The sequence below is a fragment of the Schistocerca piceifrons genome, chromosome X (assembly GCF_021461385.2).
Source record: "Schistocerca piceifrons isolate TAMUIC-IGC-003096 chromosome X, iqSchPice1.1, whole genome shotgun sequence".
NCBI lineage: Eukaryota > Metazoa > Arthropoda > Insecta > Orthoptera > Acrididae > Schistocerca > Schistocerca piceifrons.
This window is the reverse complement of record NC_060149.1, coordinates 576,520,873-576,540,370: the sequence shown is the minus strand read 5'-3', so window position 1 is coordinate 576,540,370 and position 19,498 is coordinate 576,520,873. Positions and strand designations below refer to the sequence as shown.

The 19,498-nt window shown below is 39.2% G+C and overlaps 1 long non-coding RNA gene across 1 annotated transcript in view; it reads left to right on the top strand.

Moving 5' to 3' along the window:
* The window catches only part of LOC124721108, a 40,620-nt gene extending 21,701 nt beyond the window's left edge, over positions 1-18,919 (top strand). The window contains exons 3-4 of the long non-coding RNA XR_007006268.1: positions 15,718-15,858; positions 18,713-18,919. This is a non-coding gene — a long non-coding RNA (uncharacterized LOC124721108). The remainder of the gene's footprint in view (positions 1-15,717; positions 15,859-18,712) is intronic.
* The last annotated feature ends 579 nt before the right edge of the window (positions 18,920-19,498 follow it).

The following is a 19,498-nucleotide window of genomic DNA, read 5'->3' as shown; positions in this document are numbered from 1 at the left end:
ATCATCTGCATTTGTTCTTGGTGTAGCAATTTTAATGGCCAGTAGTGTATATTAAGTAAAGATTGGTTCACACCCACACAAGATCGTGTGGATGCAATTACTAACTTAGCAGCTCCTAAGAGCCTCTCAGAGCTACAGTTGGTCCTGAGCAAAGTAAACTTTTATGTCAAGTTTATTCCCATAGCAGCTCATATTTCCCAGCTGCTCAGTTGTGTGCAAAGGCATGCCAGAAAGTTTTCGTGTAACTTAAAAAGTGCCAGTCAGCCTCCTTGTTTAACAAATTTCCATCCCGGCAGTTGTTAATGCTTGCCACTGGTGTATGGGATTGTGCCATTGATGCCATACTCTTCCACAAATACTCTGACAGCACAGAACAGTCTATTGCATTTGCATCTTAAATGTTAAATGCAGTGTAGAGTAATTATTTACAAATTGGGAAGGAAGTGTTGGCTGTCATATATGACGTATGGAAGTTTCACGTATATATCTGGTATTGAGTGTCACCTGGAATTGTAAAACTTCTGTGGGCTATCATAGACTGTGATAAGTAAGTGTAGATTCCTGTAGTTTTTCCAATAGATTTAGTCAGTTAAAGCCATACCCGTGTTACCTGTACATTAGGTGTGTTGCATACCTGTCGGGCATTACAGAATAACAATTGCTTTCTTTATGTATGCGATCAGTGTCTTACTAGATTCCCTGAAGAACTGGAAGCAGTGAACTTTTTGAGGATATGTAAAGAGCTGTGTAAGCTATGGAACATTTTTGTTCTACGTAGTCATCCTCCTGTCCATTGCTTACGAGTAAACAGTATTCATAGCATACTGTATGTACAGAACAGTGCTGTGTGCATTACTACAGTGGCGACAGCCAACGTTGTTACTGACTTTGTACCTACAAAGCATGTTCTGGTACACTCTCTCCATCCCATATAGTGTTACTTCAGTTCCTAGTGCAGTGGCCAGAACTCATGCCAGCAGCCCTTCCTCTGTCTCTACAGGAGTCTCTCAGCAAGACAGAGGTGAAGTGACTTCAGGTGACTGCTGATTAAGTACGTCATCCTATTTACACCTATTGCATACGTTGACACGCAACTCTGATACTTTTTCTTTCCCTCAGCAGACGTGGGCACATTACATGCCTGAATTGGAAACTGTCATAGAATGGAAATAACAGGAAATTCCAAACATCCTGCATAGCACTGAAAAAGGTGCAGTTAAAAACTCTTATTTCATTGTGCAATACTTTCTGCAGTCTGTGTTTTTCCTTGTAAGTATATCTGATGGATAATCATTAGGCCATTGCGCCCGACAGAGTCATTTTCCTTATGCTCAACAAGTCACATTTCTTACCTAGCAGTGTGTGCATGTGCGTGGGTGGCAGTGCGTATGGGTGGGGGAGAGGGGGGAGAGATTCTAAATATCAGTCTTACTAAAAAGTAAAAATTTAATCTGTGCTTTAGGTACCTTATTTTTATTTTATTTTTTTACATTACTGTGATTTTCAAAATAGAAATGAATTGATACTAAATACTGTACAGGCTCTTTAAGTCCATTTAAATGGAAAATTTTCCACGTCAGTAAAACATTACTTTGTTGTTATACCCACATCTGTCACCTGTAGTAACAGTAAGTAAATCGGGACCTGTTTTGAATATTTGTGTATAAAATGTCTGCATAGACTACTGTTGCAGCAATGCGTATAACAGGCTGATCAAAATATTTTGTTTAAAATTCAGATTCTTTCAGATAGTCAATTTATGAATTTTTCCTATTGGTTAGAGTTGTGTGCCTGTAACAAGGTGGACAATGCACAGGTAACAATAATGTGTGTGCCATGTGACACACCAGTTTATAGTGTTTTTCTGCTGTATCTTAAAGTGTGCTTTGTGGTGTATGATGAATATGTAGCTGTGATTTTCATGTTGTTAAACATTTAGTTATTTTAGTATTCATTGTGTGTGACATAAAGAAAACACAGTAGGCATTATATTCCATGAGTATATTATTTTAGAGCAGTACAGATGTACAAACAGGTCCCAATATGAACTTTGTATGAACTTGTCAAGGCACGAGTAACAGAGGGAATGTGTAGGACATGGAAAAAGAGACACACTGGCAGTGGCACAAAGTGCTCTGTAAGAAGAGGAGAAATATAGCCAAGGAATAAACAGAGAAGTAAATATCGTAAGTGCATTGTGTAAGTTGAAATGAGGAATGGAGCAAATTATGAGAATTTCTACATGTTACAGTTCTAATGCTGGAAGGCACTCACACAGCATGTGTTGCAACAAAACGCAACCAAATAACAGCTATTGTCATGAATGAATCCTCTGCAGCTGGGTATTATGTAGTGCATACTCTTTGTGGTCATTCTTTTCTAAATGAAGTGTGCCCCTCTCTACAGCTTTAGAATATGTGCTAAACTTACTGTTCTACAGCCTGTCCCCTCGCCGCCGCCCCCCCCCCCCCCCCCCTCTTTCCCTCTGCCTTCACTTAACATAATTACCTTGGCAAACTGTTCCAGAAGCAAATTTCCCTCGCTGCCATAGGAAACATGAAAACTGATCTTTCTTGTTAAAAACAACGAAGGAATATCTCAATAGTTACAGAACAATAGCCTGGCCTGGACCATGTTACATTAACAGTAATACCTGAAGTAAAATCAATACTGTGTTCACATGCCACTGCAAGTGTGTCTTTTTTTACCAAACGAAATGAAATGGAACGGATGCAGCACTGGATTCTTCTTGTTGCATTGTAGCCACAAATTCGGCCCCGCAGCCCTCCCCTCCCCCTCTCCCCTCCCGTCCTCCCCCCCTTCCCACACACACACCCGCGCGCGCGTGCGCGCAATTTCGTAGTTAGTGTACGATAGATGTACGTCATACTTGCAGGAAATTTGCCTTTGATGTAATACAGCTTTTCTGTGTTTATCTTGCCGTCTCTCTCTCTCTCTCTCTCTCTCTCTCTCTCTCTCTCTCTCTCTCTCTCTCTCTCTCTCTCTCTCTCCCCCCCCCCTCTCCCCCCCCCCCTCTCCCCCCTCTCTCTCCCCCCCCCTCTCTCTCTCTCTCTCTCTCTCTCTCTCTCTCTCTCTCTCTCTCTCACACACACACCACACACACACACAAAAAAAATCATCACGACAAGTGCATTGAATATGAAATAAATGTAGACTTGGGGACGCGTTGAAGTTTAATCTGTTACCACAAATTTTATTCGTTGCCTTTTCCAGCTCTCAACAAAATTACTACCTTACAACCGAACCTGGTCCTCGCTACGCTTCAGATCAGGCTTTCCCAACAAACAAGATTTCGTAAACATTACAGAACAGCTGAATTAACTTTGTCTTTGAGGTCATGCAAAGATAAATGAGCGCAAATCGTACAGAACACCACGCCATACATTACTCTTAAACATCTTAGAGGATAAAATTTGCATGTTAATGATAAGAAAACACCATACAGAAATTTGTGACTTACAGAAGTAAATATAAATGACAAGTTTTATTTGTTCTGTTAGCTGCCCAAGCAGTCCGCCTCGAACTAACGATTTCAATTCCCAAAACTAACAGTGGATATGACGGAAAGAACGTAAATGGCAATTTTAAGAACACTTGTTAGTTTCTTCCATCTTCGCGAGTGTTTAGAAAAGTGCTACGTAAAAGTAAAGAAATGCCTCCCGTTCGGTTTATGTTGTATGACGACATAACAATTACTCGGTCAGCTGCGGAACTTCTACTTTGCATAAACTGTAGATAATTGGGGATTGTTGCTGACTAATCTGCAGTAGCCGAAAGGTTGGTGGCAGGCCCGTACCTACTGTCTTCCCTTTCCAATGACGATATATGTAAAGATATAACTTCCTAGGAGTGTCACCTACAGTAGGTTGTGTTAAAATTACTAAGTTGAATGTCGTTATTTATTTAAGCAGCTGGTTACTATTTCGAAAAATTACATTCAAATAGGAAGAGACTGATACTTTCAGAAATCTTCAAAACTCATTCTTGGACCAAATTTGAACATCGGTGTACTTTGAATTCAACGCTGAAATTGTATCCGCCCTTCTTTTGTTTGCGTGTCGTGTTACGTAGCGGATTTTTCTTTCGTACGGCGTCTTTACGCGTCTGATTGTTGTTTGCGCTCGCGTTAGCAAATCTGTGTTAGTATCCGTATTTGTTCGCCTTTAAATTGGCACCATGCCCAACATTTCGTGTTGCAATTGTAAGTACTTTTGTTTTTGATTCGTTGTTTAACATTTAGATGACCGCTTGATGCTTTCGCAGAAAATCGGTAACATTTTCCAGGTGTCGATGGAACGGTAAAAATGAATAGAAACTCGTTTCATCAGTCTTACATCAGAATATATGCTTACTGATACACAATCAATTTTTACAGTAGGTTCTGTAATTGAACTTGACGTAGAGCGCTAAATGTCAGGGTAACTAGTAGAGTCTTATTACAGGACGAGAGTTCTGTATTTAACTGTCAGAGAGTAAATCAGCGCGAAGTGAAAAGAGCGCAGCTGTATTGTTATTAAATGCGTGCCGAGAAAGCGCCGCGCCGCGGCGTTTCCTGGAACGTGATTGGCGGCACGACATTCGCGCGCAGAACTGCGGAGCAGTGGGTGGGTACACTGGTTCTCACCGCAAGAGAAAACATTTTCGAGGTTATACGTGAATGCCTGTGCGCCTCGACTGTCATTTTGGAGTTTCATCTATTTTCAGTTGTATCTGTTTCGTGTCTTAACCATGTGAATAAATGCAATTGTGTTGTCATAAAACATGTTGTTGACATTGAAAGTATATAACTAACTAATCTGGTAGCCGCGAGGAAGTATTATTACGTAGCAGTTTTTTATCTGAAGTTTCTTAAACACGCATATCATTAATGCTAGTCCGAGCTAACCACTATCGCTATGTTAATGAATATCACATAGAAATGTGTTCTTAGCATTTTGTAGCTGAGAGACATCTCGTGTAGTATTCAAATTTGTTGTATTTGCGTATTATTCCAGGACTGTTCATCACAATTGCAACATTTTATATGCCTCGCTATTTGGCGACTTGGCAGTTCAGTGAAATTAATTGAGTTTCATTTCAAATCTGCCACTGATTGGACAGTAATTACAGAACTCGGCTATATATCCATATCTGGCTTGAAAAAAAATCTGTTGAATGTGCTAAGGGAGAAGGCTACAACATAACACTTTCCTAATGTACTGAGATTTTCTGATGTGGTGGGGGTAGAGGGAACTGCATAATTTCTGAGGGGGGTTCCAAGTAAATTGCTTTCCATTATTTATTCTCTCACAGGCATTGTACCATTTTTGTAATTTCTTAGTTCCATGTGGGACTACAAATCCAAAAGTCAGGAGTTTAGTCCCTAATTGTTCCTAGGATATGCCTAACCCCAGCATTTTAGTGCTTTTGAAAAATAGTGTCCTTTGTGTGGTGAAAAGCGAGAAAGTAAAAGTACTACAAAATAAGCTTTGACACCACCTACATACCTTTAAATGTATATGGGTGCAGATTCAAGGGGAGTTGGAATGAAAGATTAATACCTCCGAAAGTAAAAAACAGAGAAATATAAATGAAAAGTTGACCAAAATGATGGCAGTCTGTTCATAAATGTGTGCCTGTGAAATCAAAAGCTGCTTGCAGGTAACATTTAGTACTGTGTTGCTCCACCCTATGCCTTGTAAGATCCACCTCAGAATGGTGTCCACAAATGGTAGAGATTTTGCAGATCAACGGCGACCCTTCTGAGTTCGTGTAGTTTTGTGGGATGGTGGCTTGCAGTGACACACTAAAAGTTAAACTGATTGCAGAATGCCCAGTTTGGTTCATGTCGGAAGACCCAACAGGCCATTGCATTCTGTTGATGCCTGTTCCTGGAGCAAGATGGTCACTAGGTGGCTGGTGGCTGTGGTGTGCACATGCATTATCATCATGGAAGAGTAACCCTTCACTGAAATGTTAATTGTATGCTGTTACTACACAGTCCTCAAATTATCCTTCATAATGGTAAGAGGTATCCAATGTCCGTTCGTTTGTACCAGCGAGTCCGAAACGTGACTGACCCGCCTCTCTGCTGGACCTGTGGGACTGCATGCCTCTTGCTTAACAAGCATGACAGGAAACAAATTGCTGAGTATCGGAGCAGATAAGAGCAAATATTCTGAGAATGAATGTGGAGCACAAATGGGATAAATTCAAAAGCTGTGCACACAAAACACTTAGCTATCACCATGAATCTTAAGAAGTTTTGGTATTAGATACAATTAGTAATTAGATCAAAATCTTTTATTCAGTCACTCGGTGACTCTACTGGTGTCAGTAAGGAAGATGTGAGAGAGAGAGAGAGAGAGAGAGAGAGAGAGAGAGAGAGAGAGAGAGAGAGAGAGAGAGAGAGAGAGACTGTTGCACAAAATCCTTGTATGAATGCCAAATTGCTAGATATTGAGGTAAGTGATTTGCAGAATACAGAATCAACTAAAATCACTGATCACATGAAAGTCATCTGTATCAGATGAGATATCTGTGACATTCTGTAGATTTCACATGAAAGAATTTGCTCACCTTCCAGGAGCAGTGTCTCATAGATTGCTGGGAGAATGAAGAATACCAACCAATTGGAAAAAAGCATTGGTGGTTCCCATTTTCAAGAATGGTCCTTGAACAGATTCAGATAATTATAGGCCATATCGCTCATGTCAGTCCGTTGTAGAATTATGGAACATGTTTTTTGCTCATATGTTATGGTGTTTTTGGAGGACAAAGATCTCATAAAAAATATATGTGGATTCTGCTGACAGAGATCTTGCAAAATCAGCTTGATGTGTTCGGAGCTGGCCGCAGTGGCTGAGTGGTTCTAGGCGCTTCAGTCTGGAACCGCGCGATCGCAACGGTCGCAGGTCTGGATCCTGCCTCGGGCATGGATGTGTGTGATGTCCTTAGGCTAGTTAGGTTTAAGTAGTTCTAAGTTCTAGGGGACTGGTGACCTCAGATGTTAAGTCCCATAGTACTCAGAGCCATTTGAACCATTTTTTGTGTTTGGATATCAGATTCAGAGTACCTTAGATAATGGCACTCAGTTGGTTTTGTGTTCGTCAGTTTCTGGAAAGCATTTGATACAGTTCCACATTGTCATTTAGTGAACATAATAGGAGGTTATTGAGACCCAGGCCAAATTTATGACTGGATTCAGCTTTCCCTAGCAAACAAAACCAACACATTTTTCTTGATGGGATGGAATTGACAAAAGTAAAAGGTAATTTTGATTGTACTCCGAGGGAGTGTTACAGGACCATTACTGTTCACGATATGTATATAAATGATCTAGTTAATAACATCGGAAGCTTTGTGATGCTGTTCACAGGTAATGCTTTGTCAGTAGGAAGATTGCAATGCCAGAACAGTAGAGAAATTCAGGAAGACATGCAAAGGATCAATAGTGGGTGCAGAGATTGGCAGTTATCTCTGAATTTGAAGAAGTTTTAACATATTGAATGTATATAGGCAAAGATATCCATTACTGTTTGATCACACTGTTGGTGATAAATCACTGGAAACAGTAGCAACCATAAAATACCTAGGAGCAGACATCCAGAGCAACCTAAGGTGGAATGATCACATAAAACTAATAGAACAGGCATATGGCAGACTGAGAATTTGTTGGAAGAATCTTAAGAAAATGTAAATCACTCATAATAGATGTGCCTCACAAAACATTTGTTCGGGTGATGACTGAGCATTGCTAATCAGTTTGTAGTGATAGGGGCGAGGGAGGGGGGTGGAAGAGAGAGAGAGAGAGAGAGAGAGAGAGAGAGAAGTATGTTTTGTCATGGGCAGTTTAGTAGGCACAATAACGTTACAGAGATGTTCAGCAAACTCCAGCAGCACACACTGCTAGAGAGGCCTTGTGGATAAGAGAGAGGTTTGTTGTGGAAATTCCAAGCAGATTCTGAACGGAGTAGGGCAACCTACTGCTTCCTCTCACACGTCTCGTGAAGTGACCACCAAGTGAGGTGGCACAATGATTAGCACGCTAGACTCATATTCAGGACGACGAAAGTTCAAATCCATGTCCAGCCGTCCTGACTTAGGTTTCCTGTGATTTCCTTACATAGCTTCAGGAAAATGCTGGGATGGTTCCTGTGAAAGGGCACGGCTGGCTTCCTTCCACATCCTTTCCCAATCTGATGGGAGTGATGACCTTGCTGTTTGGTCCACTTCCTCAAATCAACCAACCAAAGAAGTGACCACAATGAGAAAATCAGAAATGACAAAGGTTTACTGACTGTTGTTATTCCCATGCACAACAAATGGCACAGAGAAATAGTAGTAGTACCAGAAGTAACCTTCCGTTATGCACCGTATGGTGGCATGTAGAGTAGATATGTAGATGAGACATGCATTGATACCTGGCTACTTCGTTTCTTCTGTGACAATCATCTGGCATGGGACGAATCCTGGGATCGCTTAACCAGCACCATTTATTCAAGTTCCATTCCACTTGTTCCCTTGCCCACCTTCAACATGTGGGTTTGTACTACTGTTTATAATGGATGTCTAGAAACCAAACTGATTGTATGGACTGGTTGTTTGATATCTGGATTGACACATCTCTTTCAGTTACCATTTAAAAGACAGGTAACAGTTTGTTTCATTCTCCTTAGGACACTCAGAAGCCATAATTTGTGTTACATGGTCTGCAGCTGGTGTTTTTGTCCTCATTCGGCCAGTATTAGACAGATCTTTAAAGCCTCGGGATAGCAGTTTAATGTTTGTATGAAGTCGCTGTTGTTTACAGGGTAATTGCTGTCTCGTGTGCAGTCTATAACTTGAAATTACCTGTAGAGGCATGTTGACAGAGTAACAAACCTCACAGTCTCATTCACAATAGGACACACAGTGTGCTCTAGAGAACAGCACTGAGAGCAAGTTTACCTTCACCTTCATTACACATGTGGCTTCAGATAATAATTCACTGTGATCAAACAAGTATTAAGAATCAGGTGTCTGAACACAAACTACGGAAGTCAGAAGTATGGTGGAAACTTTTTTTGACCCATTTAGAAAATGTGATTTTTCCTGTCCAGTCATAAGAAACATCCATTTGTTTCAATTCTTCTGTGTCTTCTTTCTCCAATAAAGGAATTCGTTGTTCTTAAAGCTAAATAGTCTACCATATTGTATTTGTTCATAAATCTGTTGCTATCAGGTATGTGGACATCCATGCATATAATAAAAATGTATGTATATATGTTCCACCTTTCCTCCTAAGCCTCAGGATCAGTTTCAACCGAACTTGGTATGCGTATCACTTACTGTCCGCTAATTGCCCCTGTTGGGTAAGAGCCACTGACCTATCAAGGGGGTGAGGATGTGGTGGTGGTGGTGGTGGTGGTGGTGGTGGTGGTGGTGGTGGTGGTGGTGGTGGGGGGTGGTGGTGGTGGTGGTGTAAAAACAGTGTAGCCCATGCCGCAAAAATACCCGTACTTTAGTCACCCAATATTTGAGAATGACAGCACTTAGAGACTTGCAACAAACTTTACACACAATTTCAAACCTTTACGAAACTTTTTCTCACTGACAACCTCCACAAAATGGCGAAAGAAAAATCTTTATCGCTTACTACATTTCTGCTGTTCGTCCAGCAAAACTGTCACATGAAGCACAACATTTTAATTTATTACTTCTTTACTACTAACTCTATTTACAACATATTTTGCAGATAGTAGCCACAACAAGGTGCATTCCATAAGTAATGTGACTAAATTCATAAAAAAATCAGTTATTGAATATATTCGTACAAATAATCAAAAATTTTCAAAATAGCACCCTCTTGCATCATACATTTCTGGAGGCGGTCTTTCGATGCCTGGAAGGCATCCTGGAATGCCTTTTCTGGAATGTCGTTTAGAGCTGATGTAACACGCACCTGGATGCTTTCAGTCGTGTCCCAATGTTTTCCTTTCATGACTCCTTTTAAACAAAAAAAAGTCAGTGGGAGCCAGGTCAGGACTGTAGGGATGCTGGGGAACCAATGGGGTCTTGGTCCTGGCCAGGAAGTCGTTGACAGTGAAGGCGCTGTGACTCGGCGCGATGTCGTAGTAAACTTTCCACGTGTCCTTGATGTCGCTTCAGCAGCGCGAGACCCTCCTTTTCAGTCTTTTAAGCACTCCAAGTAGAAAGCTGAGTTACTGTAGTCCCGGTGGGTACGAATACGAGGTGGACAATGCCTCTGACGTCAAAGAAGACAATGAGCATGGTTTTGATCCTGGACTTGCTCATGCGTGCCTTCTTGGGATGGGGCGACGATCAAGTGTGCCACTCTGAACTCTGCCTTTTTATCTCAGGATCGTACTCAAAAATCCACGACTCATCACCAGTAATAACTGAGTTTAGAAACTGAGAATCATTTTCACACATTTCCAACATTTCTCGGCACCAAAGCGCTCGCATGGGCTTGTGTTCGTCGGCCAACACTTTTGTGACGAGTTTGGCGCATACCTTTCTCATGTTCAAATCTTCGGTCACAATATGGAAAACGGTTGTTTCTGACATGTATAGAGTTTGTGCTATCAATTGAAGGCTCATTCATCTGTCAGAGTTCAAACAATTGCACACACGCGTCATATTTTTGTCGACTCGTGCGGTTGAAGGCTGTCCACTGCAAGGTTCATCAGTGATCTCCTCTCGGCCCTCCATGAACGACTTGTGCCATCGGAAAACTTGTGATTTGGACAAGCATTGAGTCCCAAAGGCATGCTGAAGTAATGGAAACATTTCGGTGGCGGACTTCCCAAGTTTAATGCAAAATTTGATAGCGTACCGTTGCTCTACAGAATGATCCATTGTGCCATGTTACATAAACTCAAAATGTGGTTGACAGAAATGCACGTCCTGACTCTCCGGCAGCTTGCAGCCGAATGAGACAAAGAGCGTTTTGAATTAACACCCACATCCACCTAGCCGAGCCAGTTACAACACGCTGTGGTGTACCGTTGCATCAGAAAAAAAATTGGTCACATTACTTATGGAACGCGCTCTGTGTACCTTTTAATGTTCCTGCAAAATTGCATCATTGTACAGCACATAGTTCCGGAGATACGTCTTAAATGTTGAGCTGTGTGAAAATTAAACTGCGGGCCGAAATTCGCTAGAGCATGTATTTGACATGTGCGTATGTGAAAAAAGCCATAGGCGGTAAGCTTATTCTAAATCCCTGGCGCGATGTCAACAAAATTTTTTACACATGTTTGTTAGTCTGGTAAGAAAGACTGGAGGGAAGAACCATCAGCCTTCTATTGAGGTGAGTGTGATAACATGGAGAGAGAAAGGGGGCAGGGGAGGTGTGGACAGACAATGAGTGGGAAGGAGGAGGGTGGAGAAGAGGATGGACAGAGAGGGAGGGAGGGGAAAATGGACAGAAAAAGGGGAGAGGAGCAGATGGACAGATAGAGCAGCAGGGGGGGGGGGCTATATTGCATTAGAAATGCTAATTTGTAATGAACTTTACATTTTATTTCAGTTTTATTGTGTGAAAGCATGTTCCATATATGACAACTAATGGAAAACATAAGTTTTAAAAATTGGCTTGTATTAGGTGTGTACCCATGTGATTCTTGCCTTTTAGAAGACAAGTGGAAAATTGGAGATATTGATTTGGCTACATATGAAGAGTTGCCTTTTTGGCTAGCTTATTAATTTAATGTGTGGAAGCCACTTTCTTTGTAGCCGGATGCGTAAATTGTGTGGGAGTATGTGTATGTTTCTCGTCCTATGTTGCTCCTAGTTCCTTTATGTACATCTGGCTGCATTTCTGATTCCCTGTCCTGCGCCCCCCCCCCCCCCCCCCCCCTCTCTCTCTCTCTCTCTCTCTCTCTCTCTCTCTCTCTCTCTCTCTCTCTCTCTCTCTCTCTCTCTCTCTCTCTGTTTCTCTTTCTCTCTTTCTCTTTCCCCCTCTCTCCCACCATGCTCCCTGCCCCCACTTTGTACTATTTCATTATATGTAAGTTTACAGGCGTTTGTTTTATCTATGGTCCACTCCTCAGAATCCTTTTGAATAACATGCAACTATTAAGCTGCTACTGGCAAAATTCACATTATAACTGAAACAAACAATTGGTAGGAAGTTCTTGTTAGTGAGACAGTGTGTAATTGTGCTTCTTGATGTTAAATGTCGTGTTTGACTTTATTTTGAATTTATCATTTGTGTTCTGAAATTATATTGACCAAGCAACTTTTCGTTTCCAAATAGTTGTGCAGTGAATGATGCAAAAACAGGCCAATTGGCCATATGTACGTCAGTAAATCATAAAGTTAGTAACCAAAATTTTGTTTTCCAATGATGTTATCACACTCAAAAAAACTTGCAGTGATCCAAGTAAGTTGTACTGGAGAGATGCAAATTAAATAGCTGTTTTATATAAATTCACATTATACTAGACATGTTTCTTTATTTTTAATTAATTCTATATTTCATTTATAAATTTTGTAATCTAATTGTCAGTATGACTAATTAAATAAGAAAACAATCCTTAAACATTTATTTTAAGCCAGTTGTTTGTATGTGTATGCAGCAAATTTGTTCTTTGGTTGTTTCTTTAATTAAGCTCATCTTCCTTGCTTCCTGTGACGTGGCCGTTACTCTTTATATTGTAGTGACTCTGCCAGTTAGGATTTAATTCCCGTGCAGCTTATGAAAATTCCCACTGGTTTATAATGGTAAGGTGTGAAGTTCAAAACATGATGCAGCAGGCCTGAGTTTGATTCCCGGCTGGGTTGGAGATTTTCTCTGTTTGTGGACTGGGTGTTGTGTTGCCCTCATCCTTTCATCATCATCATCACTGGCATCACCTGAAATAAGACTTGCAACATGGCGGCCAAACTTCCCTGAATGAGCCACCAATGCCACACGATCATTTCATTTCACTTCTCTAACTGCAGTGGAGCATATCTGAAGAGAGGATGGTTATGGTTGACGAAATGCTTTACACTTGGAGCAAAAATTTCTTTATGAACCATTTATCTTGCGAAACATTACAGGGAAGCTCCACCCTTTGACATGGGCACAATAGGTCCTCTGCTATAAGAAGTTAAACATACTGAAATCAGAGGTGTTAGTGACAGCTTGTTTGACGTAAATTCAGTATGACAGGTTTTCTCTCTCTCTTTGTCATGGAAGACTGTCAGCACTACCTCTACTTCACCTGCTACTTTATGATTTAATAGTGATAGTCATAAGAAATTCAAATTGGCTTAGCAGGTTTGGCTGAAGGAGAAATGAAAAGCTGTAGATGCAGGGACAATTATGAGAAAGACATACATGTATCGTGTACGTGGACATTAAAGAAATTTTGGAAGGAAAGAGAAACAGCTGAATGAATGTCAGAGTTCAGAATGAAAGGGATTTCGAAACAGAAAAAGGAAGGCTGAGAGGTTGAAAGAATATGCAGAAAGTCTAAGTAAAGGAAAGAAACTTGCAGACAGTTTTACGGAAAGAAAAAGGAAAGTAGATGATGAGAGGACGACATGATACTGCGAGAAGAATTTGACAGAGCAATGAAATATGTCAGATTGAGACATCTGTAGTAGATGACATTCCATTAGGATTATGCTTATCCTTGGGGAACCAGCCATGACAAAACTATTCCGTCTGGTATGCAAGATAGGAGACAGACAAAATACTCTGACTACAAGAAACGTGATAATCCTAGTTCCAAAGAGGCAAGTGCTGATCTATGAGTGTTACTGGATCATCAGTTTAATAAACAATAGTTGAAAACATACTAACACAAATTATTTACAAAATGATGGAAAGACTGATAGACAATAGACAAGTTCAGTTTCGTGAGAAAAGTAAGAACATACAAGGCAATACTTGACCTTAAGACTCATCTTACAAGGTCGATGGAAGAAAGGCTATTTAGTGTTTATAGGATTTGTAGATATAGAGAACTTTTTGGTAATTTTGACTAGAAAATGCTCTCTGAACTTCTAAAGGTATCAGAGGTGAAATACAGGGCTCAAAAGCTTATCTACAACTTGTACAGAAATCAGACTGCAGCTGCAAGAGTTGAGACATGTAAAGGTAGTAGTATTTGAGAAGGGAATGAGATAGAGCTGTAGTCTACCACTGTGTTGTTCAGTGTGTATATTATGCAAGTGACAAAGGAAACCAGTGATAAATTTGTAAAGGGCATTAAAGTTTAGGGAGAAGAAATAAAAGAACTTTGGGGTTTCCTGATTACATTGAGAGGCGGTCAAAGACTTGGAAGATTAGTTAAATTGACTGGATAAGATGAACATTAACAAAAGTAAAACAAAGGTAACTGAATTTAGTCTAATTAAATTAGTTGTTGCTGAGGGAATTAGATTACGAAACAAAGAGGGTATGGAATGCGAACTGATAATAGGAAGAAAAATGTCCAAAGGGTCAAATGTAAATTTAAGACACTGGAAAGTCTTTCCTGAAAGTATTCGGCTGGATTGTAGCCTTATACAGAAGAGAAACATGAAGTTTGAACTGCACAAACAAGATGAGAATATAAACTTGTAAAATGTGGTGATACAGAAGAATGGTGATTAGATGGGTGGATCAAATAATTAAAGTACTGAATCAAATTGAGGAGAAGAGGAATTATGGCACAATTTGACTAAAAGAAGGGATCCACTGGCATTACACAGCCTGAGTCATGAAGTAATAGTTAATTTAGTAATGGAGGGAAGTGTGTGGGTTAAAGATTGTGAAACAAGACAAAGGCTTGACTATAGAAAGCAGGTTTCAGTCTGTTGGAATAGTTATGCAGATATTTCCATGAGATAATTAGTGTGGAGAGCTGCACCAGACTAGTCTTCAGCTGAAAATAACAACAATGACAACAGTCACATTCATTGGGCACATCATACTCTATTTAAGAGATGAAAGTGAAAAATATTAAATTTTGTACATTACAGTAATTTTGATTCCTATTATCAGGTTGCATATTTATCATTATCGTGCCTTCATCTGTCAGTGTGAATGTGGGTCAGCCAAAAGACGTCTCTGTGCTTGAATGTTTTGCAGGTGTTTCATAAATTATCTGCCTGTTGTCAGCAGAAGACTCATCTGTCATCTTTACTGTTGGAGTCTGGTATACTTCTGCCATCCAATGCACAATATTGGTTGTGTTTAAAATAGGTATAGTGCACACATTCTGTCCTGTCTCAGTAATGTGACAGTTTTTCTAGTTGACGAGACAGTGTAATACTTTGTGTCAATAGTCGCAGCCAATGCAGGTTATGGTAAATTGTGGTCTGTGCACACATTAATTTCAGAAGCTGTGGCTTCTGCTGGATCACATCACACAATAATGATGTGTTTCACAATTGTAGCTAATCATTGCTTATTGATTTAACAAATTCTAAGAGTCTAACAATATAGTGATAATAAAGATGATTTTAAAATATATTTTGGCTTCATGATAGGACCATCTTTCTTTGTACATCTCAGAAAATTTCATTTTATTCCTCCTACCCATGAATGAGGGGGTGGTAAATTAACCCATGTTGGGAATTACTTCTCTTGATGGTGGATGATTGGTTTGTCATCATTTATTGTATTGCCTAATGACACTGCTGCTTTCATTGCTAGTTTTTTGTCTTTACTGCAATGTGAGTGATAAGTATAATAATATCAATAAATAATTTCATTAAATCTCTTCTTTGTAGGTGTATGTGGAAAACAGACAACTAATAAAAACTTTGAGGTGCCTCGACGAGCGGGATCATTTACCACCAGCACAAATCACTGTAAAGTGTCTACTGTAAGAGAAGTAGACGAATCACCTTATGTTCCTTATGATGGCCCGGGTTAGTAGTACCTTTTAATCGAATGTCTACTTAGTACTGCAATCACCATTTTGAGATTATAATGTGTTATTTAATGTTTGTGTTGCATTTATCATAGTATAGGTAAAACTTCAGAGGCAAATACTCATTTGACAGTGATTCATGTTTAAAAGCGCGCGCGCGCACACACACACACACACACACACACACACACACACACACACACACACACACACACAAAATATTCCATTGGGCTCTACAAGGATTTAACACTTTGGTAGCATCTTTCTCTTTACAAGTAATTACAGTCTATGTGTAAAGCCAAGAATATAAGGGAAGGAGATATCTGTTTATCCACAACTTCATTGTTTCTGGTATATAGCACAGAATGATATGTTATATACAAATAAGCAGTAGTGCAGACAGCTTTTATTCAAATTAAGAAGTGTTATTCAGACAAAAGGACGTGATAGCACAGATGATCGCAGTAGTCATGGTAGTGGGGAAATGGGCTTACAGCCCAGATAAGGATAGAAAAGAGATAAGCTGTAAATGTGATTGGATATCAAGGGCTAGAGTATAAATAAGAGAGACGAAATGGTGTTTGGGGTAATCAGAATTGAGTGACGGGCAAGTGATGGTAATGTTGTTCTGGTATGGCTTTCTGCTGTGAATGTATTTAATGAACCATGTAATATAATGAACCAACATATTGATTTTCTGTTTTGAATAAGAAATTATTTGCAACAAGGAATAGGTTTTCATGAATGAATTTTAGTTCCTGGGAAAAGTGTACTTCTCCAATTACTAGCATTATCACTTAAGATTAAATGACAAATCATAACTTGTTGTCTGTTTGAAAGTAATCATATTGTCAGTGACAAACTTGTGACATTAATAGACGTAACATAACAGACAGTGAATTTTTAGAAGCGAATGTATGTTGGCAGCTCTGTAATGAGATACCTGACTTAATGGAATCATTTCACATGCCAACTTGGGCAACTACTCTACTTTCTGTCCAACTCAGTAAATCATGGAATATTAAATATGGCAGTACTTAGATCTTCAATCCAATTCTAGTAAATTTGGGAATACACTTGAAAATTCTCCCTTGTGAAATTAGGAAATTTCTACTTAGGTATCAACTCAGCCATATTTATTATAGGCTTTACCAGACTAAAACAGTGATCTTGAAATTGAAAATTAATGAATAATTCATTCAGAAAACAAAAGATATTGATTAAAAAGACAATCCACAGGAAGACATGGATTAACATTGCACAGTGCTTCTGTATTAGCAACATATTTTAAAAAGTCATGTAACCAGAATCCACAACACTACTTGGTAGCACTGGTTACAAATTTTAGCACAACTATGTGACCTCTAGTTATTTATTTAGGATGTTTGCCACATTGAGCGCCATATTTCAAAAGGTAGAGATATTTTAAGTGTCAAACTTTTTTTTTTTTACACGAAATCTGCCTGTTATCCAATATCTCAGGACCTTTCTTTTACAGGTACTATGGCTTCAAGGAAAGTAATTATTAACATAAAAAGAAAATTGGTCATTAATGAATAGTTTATCTGAACCATTACTTCTACTTAGGCTGTGATTCAAAAACAGGGTTCTCTAAGCTGGTAGATGCATACTGAAGCTTATCTACTGGTCATCTGTTGGCAGTAATGCTTCCATGGTCGATGATATTCGAAGTGGATAAAATTTTCCCGAGACTTAAGTTGTCTCCTTTTTTGCCTTATCACTGCATACAAGTGCAAATTCTTCCAGATTAGATCAGGGGTTCGGGCATGTACTTTACATACAATAACTTTCCATCTCCATTTTCAGCTTTCTTTGGGATAAGAAAGTACTTTAAACACTGCACATTTAAAGTAAAAAATCACTATCAAACAACATTCTGCTTACATTTTATGATTTGTGTAACGTGCACAACGCCATTGCTGTAAGAATAGACAGGGTCCTGCAAGGACTGACTCTTTACATTCTCATGGTTCTGAAGACAGATGGTGAGATCCAAGGTCATGATGTGAGCCTTTGATACAGTTCCACACAGCCACCCAGTAAACAAAATATATGATTGTGAGTTATTGGACCAAATATGTTATTTAAAAGAAGACACCTAATCAAATAGAACTCAGTATTTTATCCCCAACCTGGAGACACAATTTGAAGTTACAGTAATATCAGATGTATTTTGAAGAAGTGTGATTTGACCAATCTTACACATGGTATATGTGTAAGACATAGATAATATTTTTAGCCCTTTGAGGTTGTTTACAGTCAATGTGAGAGTAATGCAGTAATTCTAGATGGTCTCCAGTGGGAGATGCTACGTGAAAAACGAGTATTGCTTTAGAAATTAACCTTAAGATTCCTTAGATAATTTTTAAAAATTCCATCTATTTTGTGGCAAGAATTGAGAAGATTTGTTGGCAGGAGAATATGTTGGCAGTTGACGAGATGGAATTAACCATATTAAGGCTACCAAGGCAGATGGTTACTGAAATTGCTGCAGGTTATAAGTGAAAGTAGGTTTGTAAACAGATTAAAGTTTAGAGTGACTATGCAATGCTAATTCACTGATGATGATTTATCAGATCAACAGGAAATCCTGTTGGCACTAATCTCTTCTTAGGGTGGTGGTTGATCTAATCCTAACAGATGTTAGATATCTATTGATTATGTTTGCACGAATGTTGTGACTATATCCACTTATCTCTTAAAATGAGTGTGTTACCACTAGATAGCATTTTCCTCTTAATTGAGTTTATATTTTGATTTGGTTCATCTAATATATGCCATTTATTCATGTTTTCGATGTCTTAGTGACACAGATTTTATTCCTTTCACAGGGGAGTGTAGCAATAACAGCATCAGAAATCCATCAGCTCTTGGAGGCAGTTTTCACAATGTAGGAGACAAAGGTAATTAAATGACTGTTGTTGTGACACACTAGGATTGGTAAATAAAAAGGTGAATGCAGAGAAAATGTTACACAGACATCTGATTCTGTTCATTGTTATGTGCATGTAACAATAAAGTGCTTTCCTGCAGCATAATTTGCTATTTGCTTGTAGATACGCACATTGCTATTCAAAGTTTTTAACTGATGAAAACCACAACAGCTGCATCAAAAAGCTTTTATTAATCATGTCTAGTTTCATGGCATTATAGTCACATCTTCAGCTGGCAAAATGTTGACCTAAAGAAGATACAAAAATCATAATTAGAACTAACTAAAACGAGAATGAACCGCTTTCATACAGTTTTGATTAGCAAGGAAAGAACATGGACTTTACACCACATAATGTACTTAAAATCTCCCTTAGGGGAAATAATAGAAGTCCCCTATTTTCCTGCACAAAATTGGCATCATAAGGTACACAACCATCATCAGTAAAATAACTATAGGAATTAGAGCAGGATGTGACCCTAGAAACGAAAATTTTTGAGTAAGGACCAGCAACATAAACATGGAAAAGAATCCCACAAACTAAACAAGTGTACCAGATGCATGCAGTAAATCTTCTCTGGAATAATAGCCAACCCACTATTGGAATGTACACTGAATAAGCAGGCACCATCCTCAGAAAGAATGCTCAGCACCACATACACGAAGCCAGAGGAACACAACATAG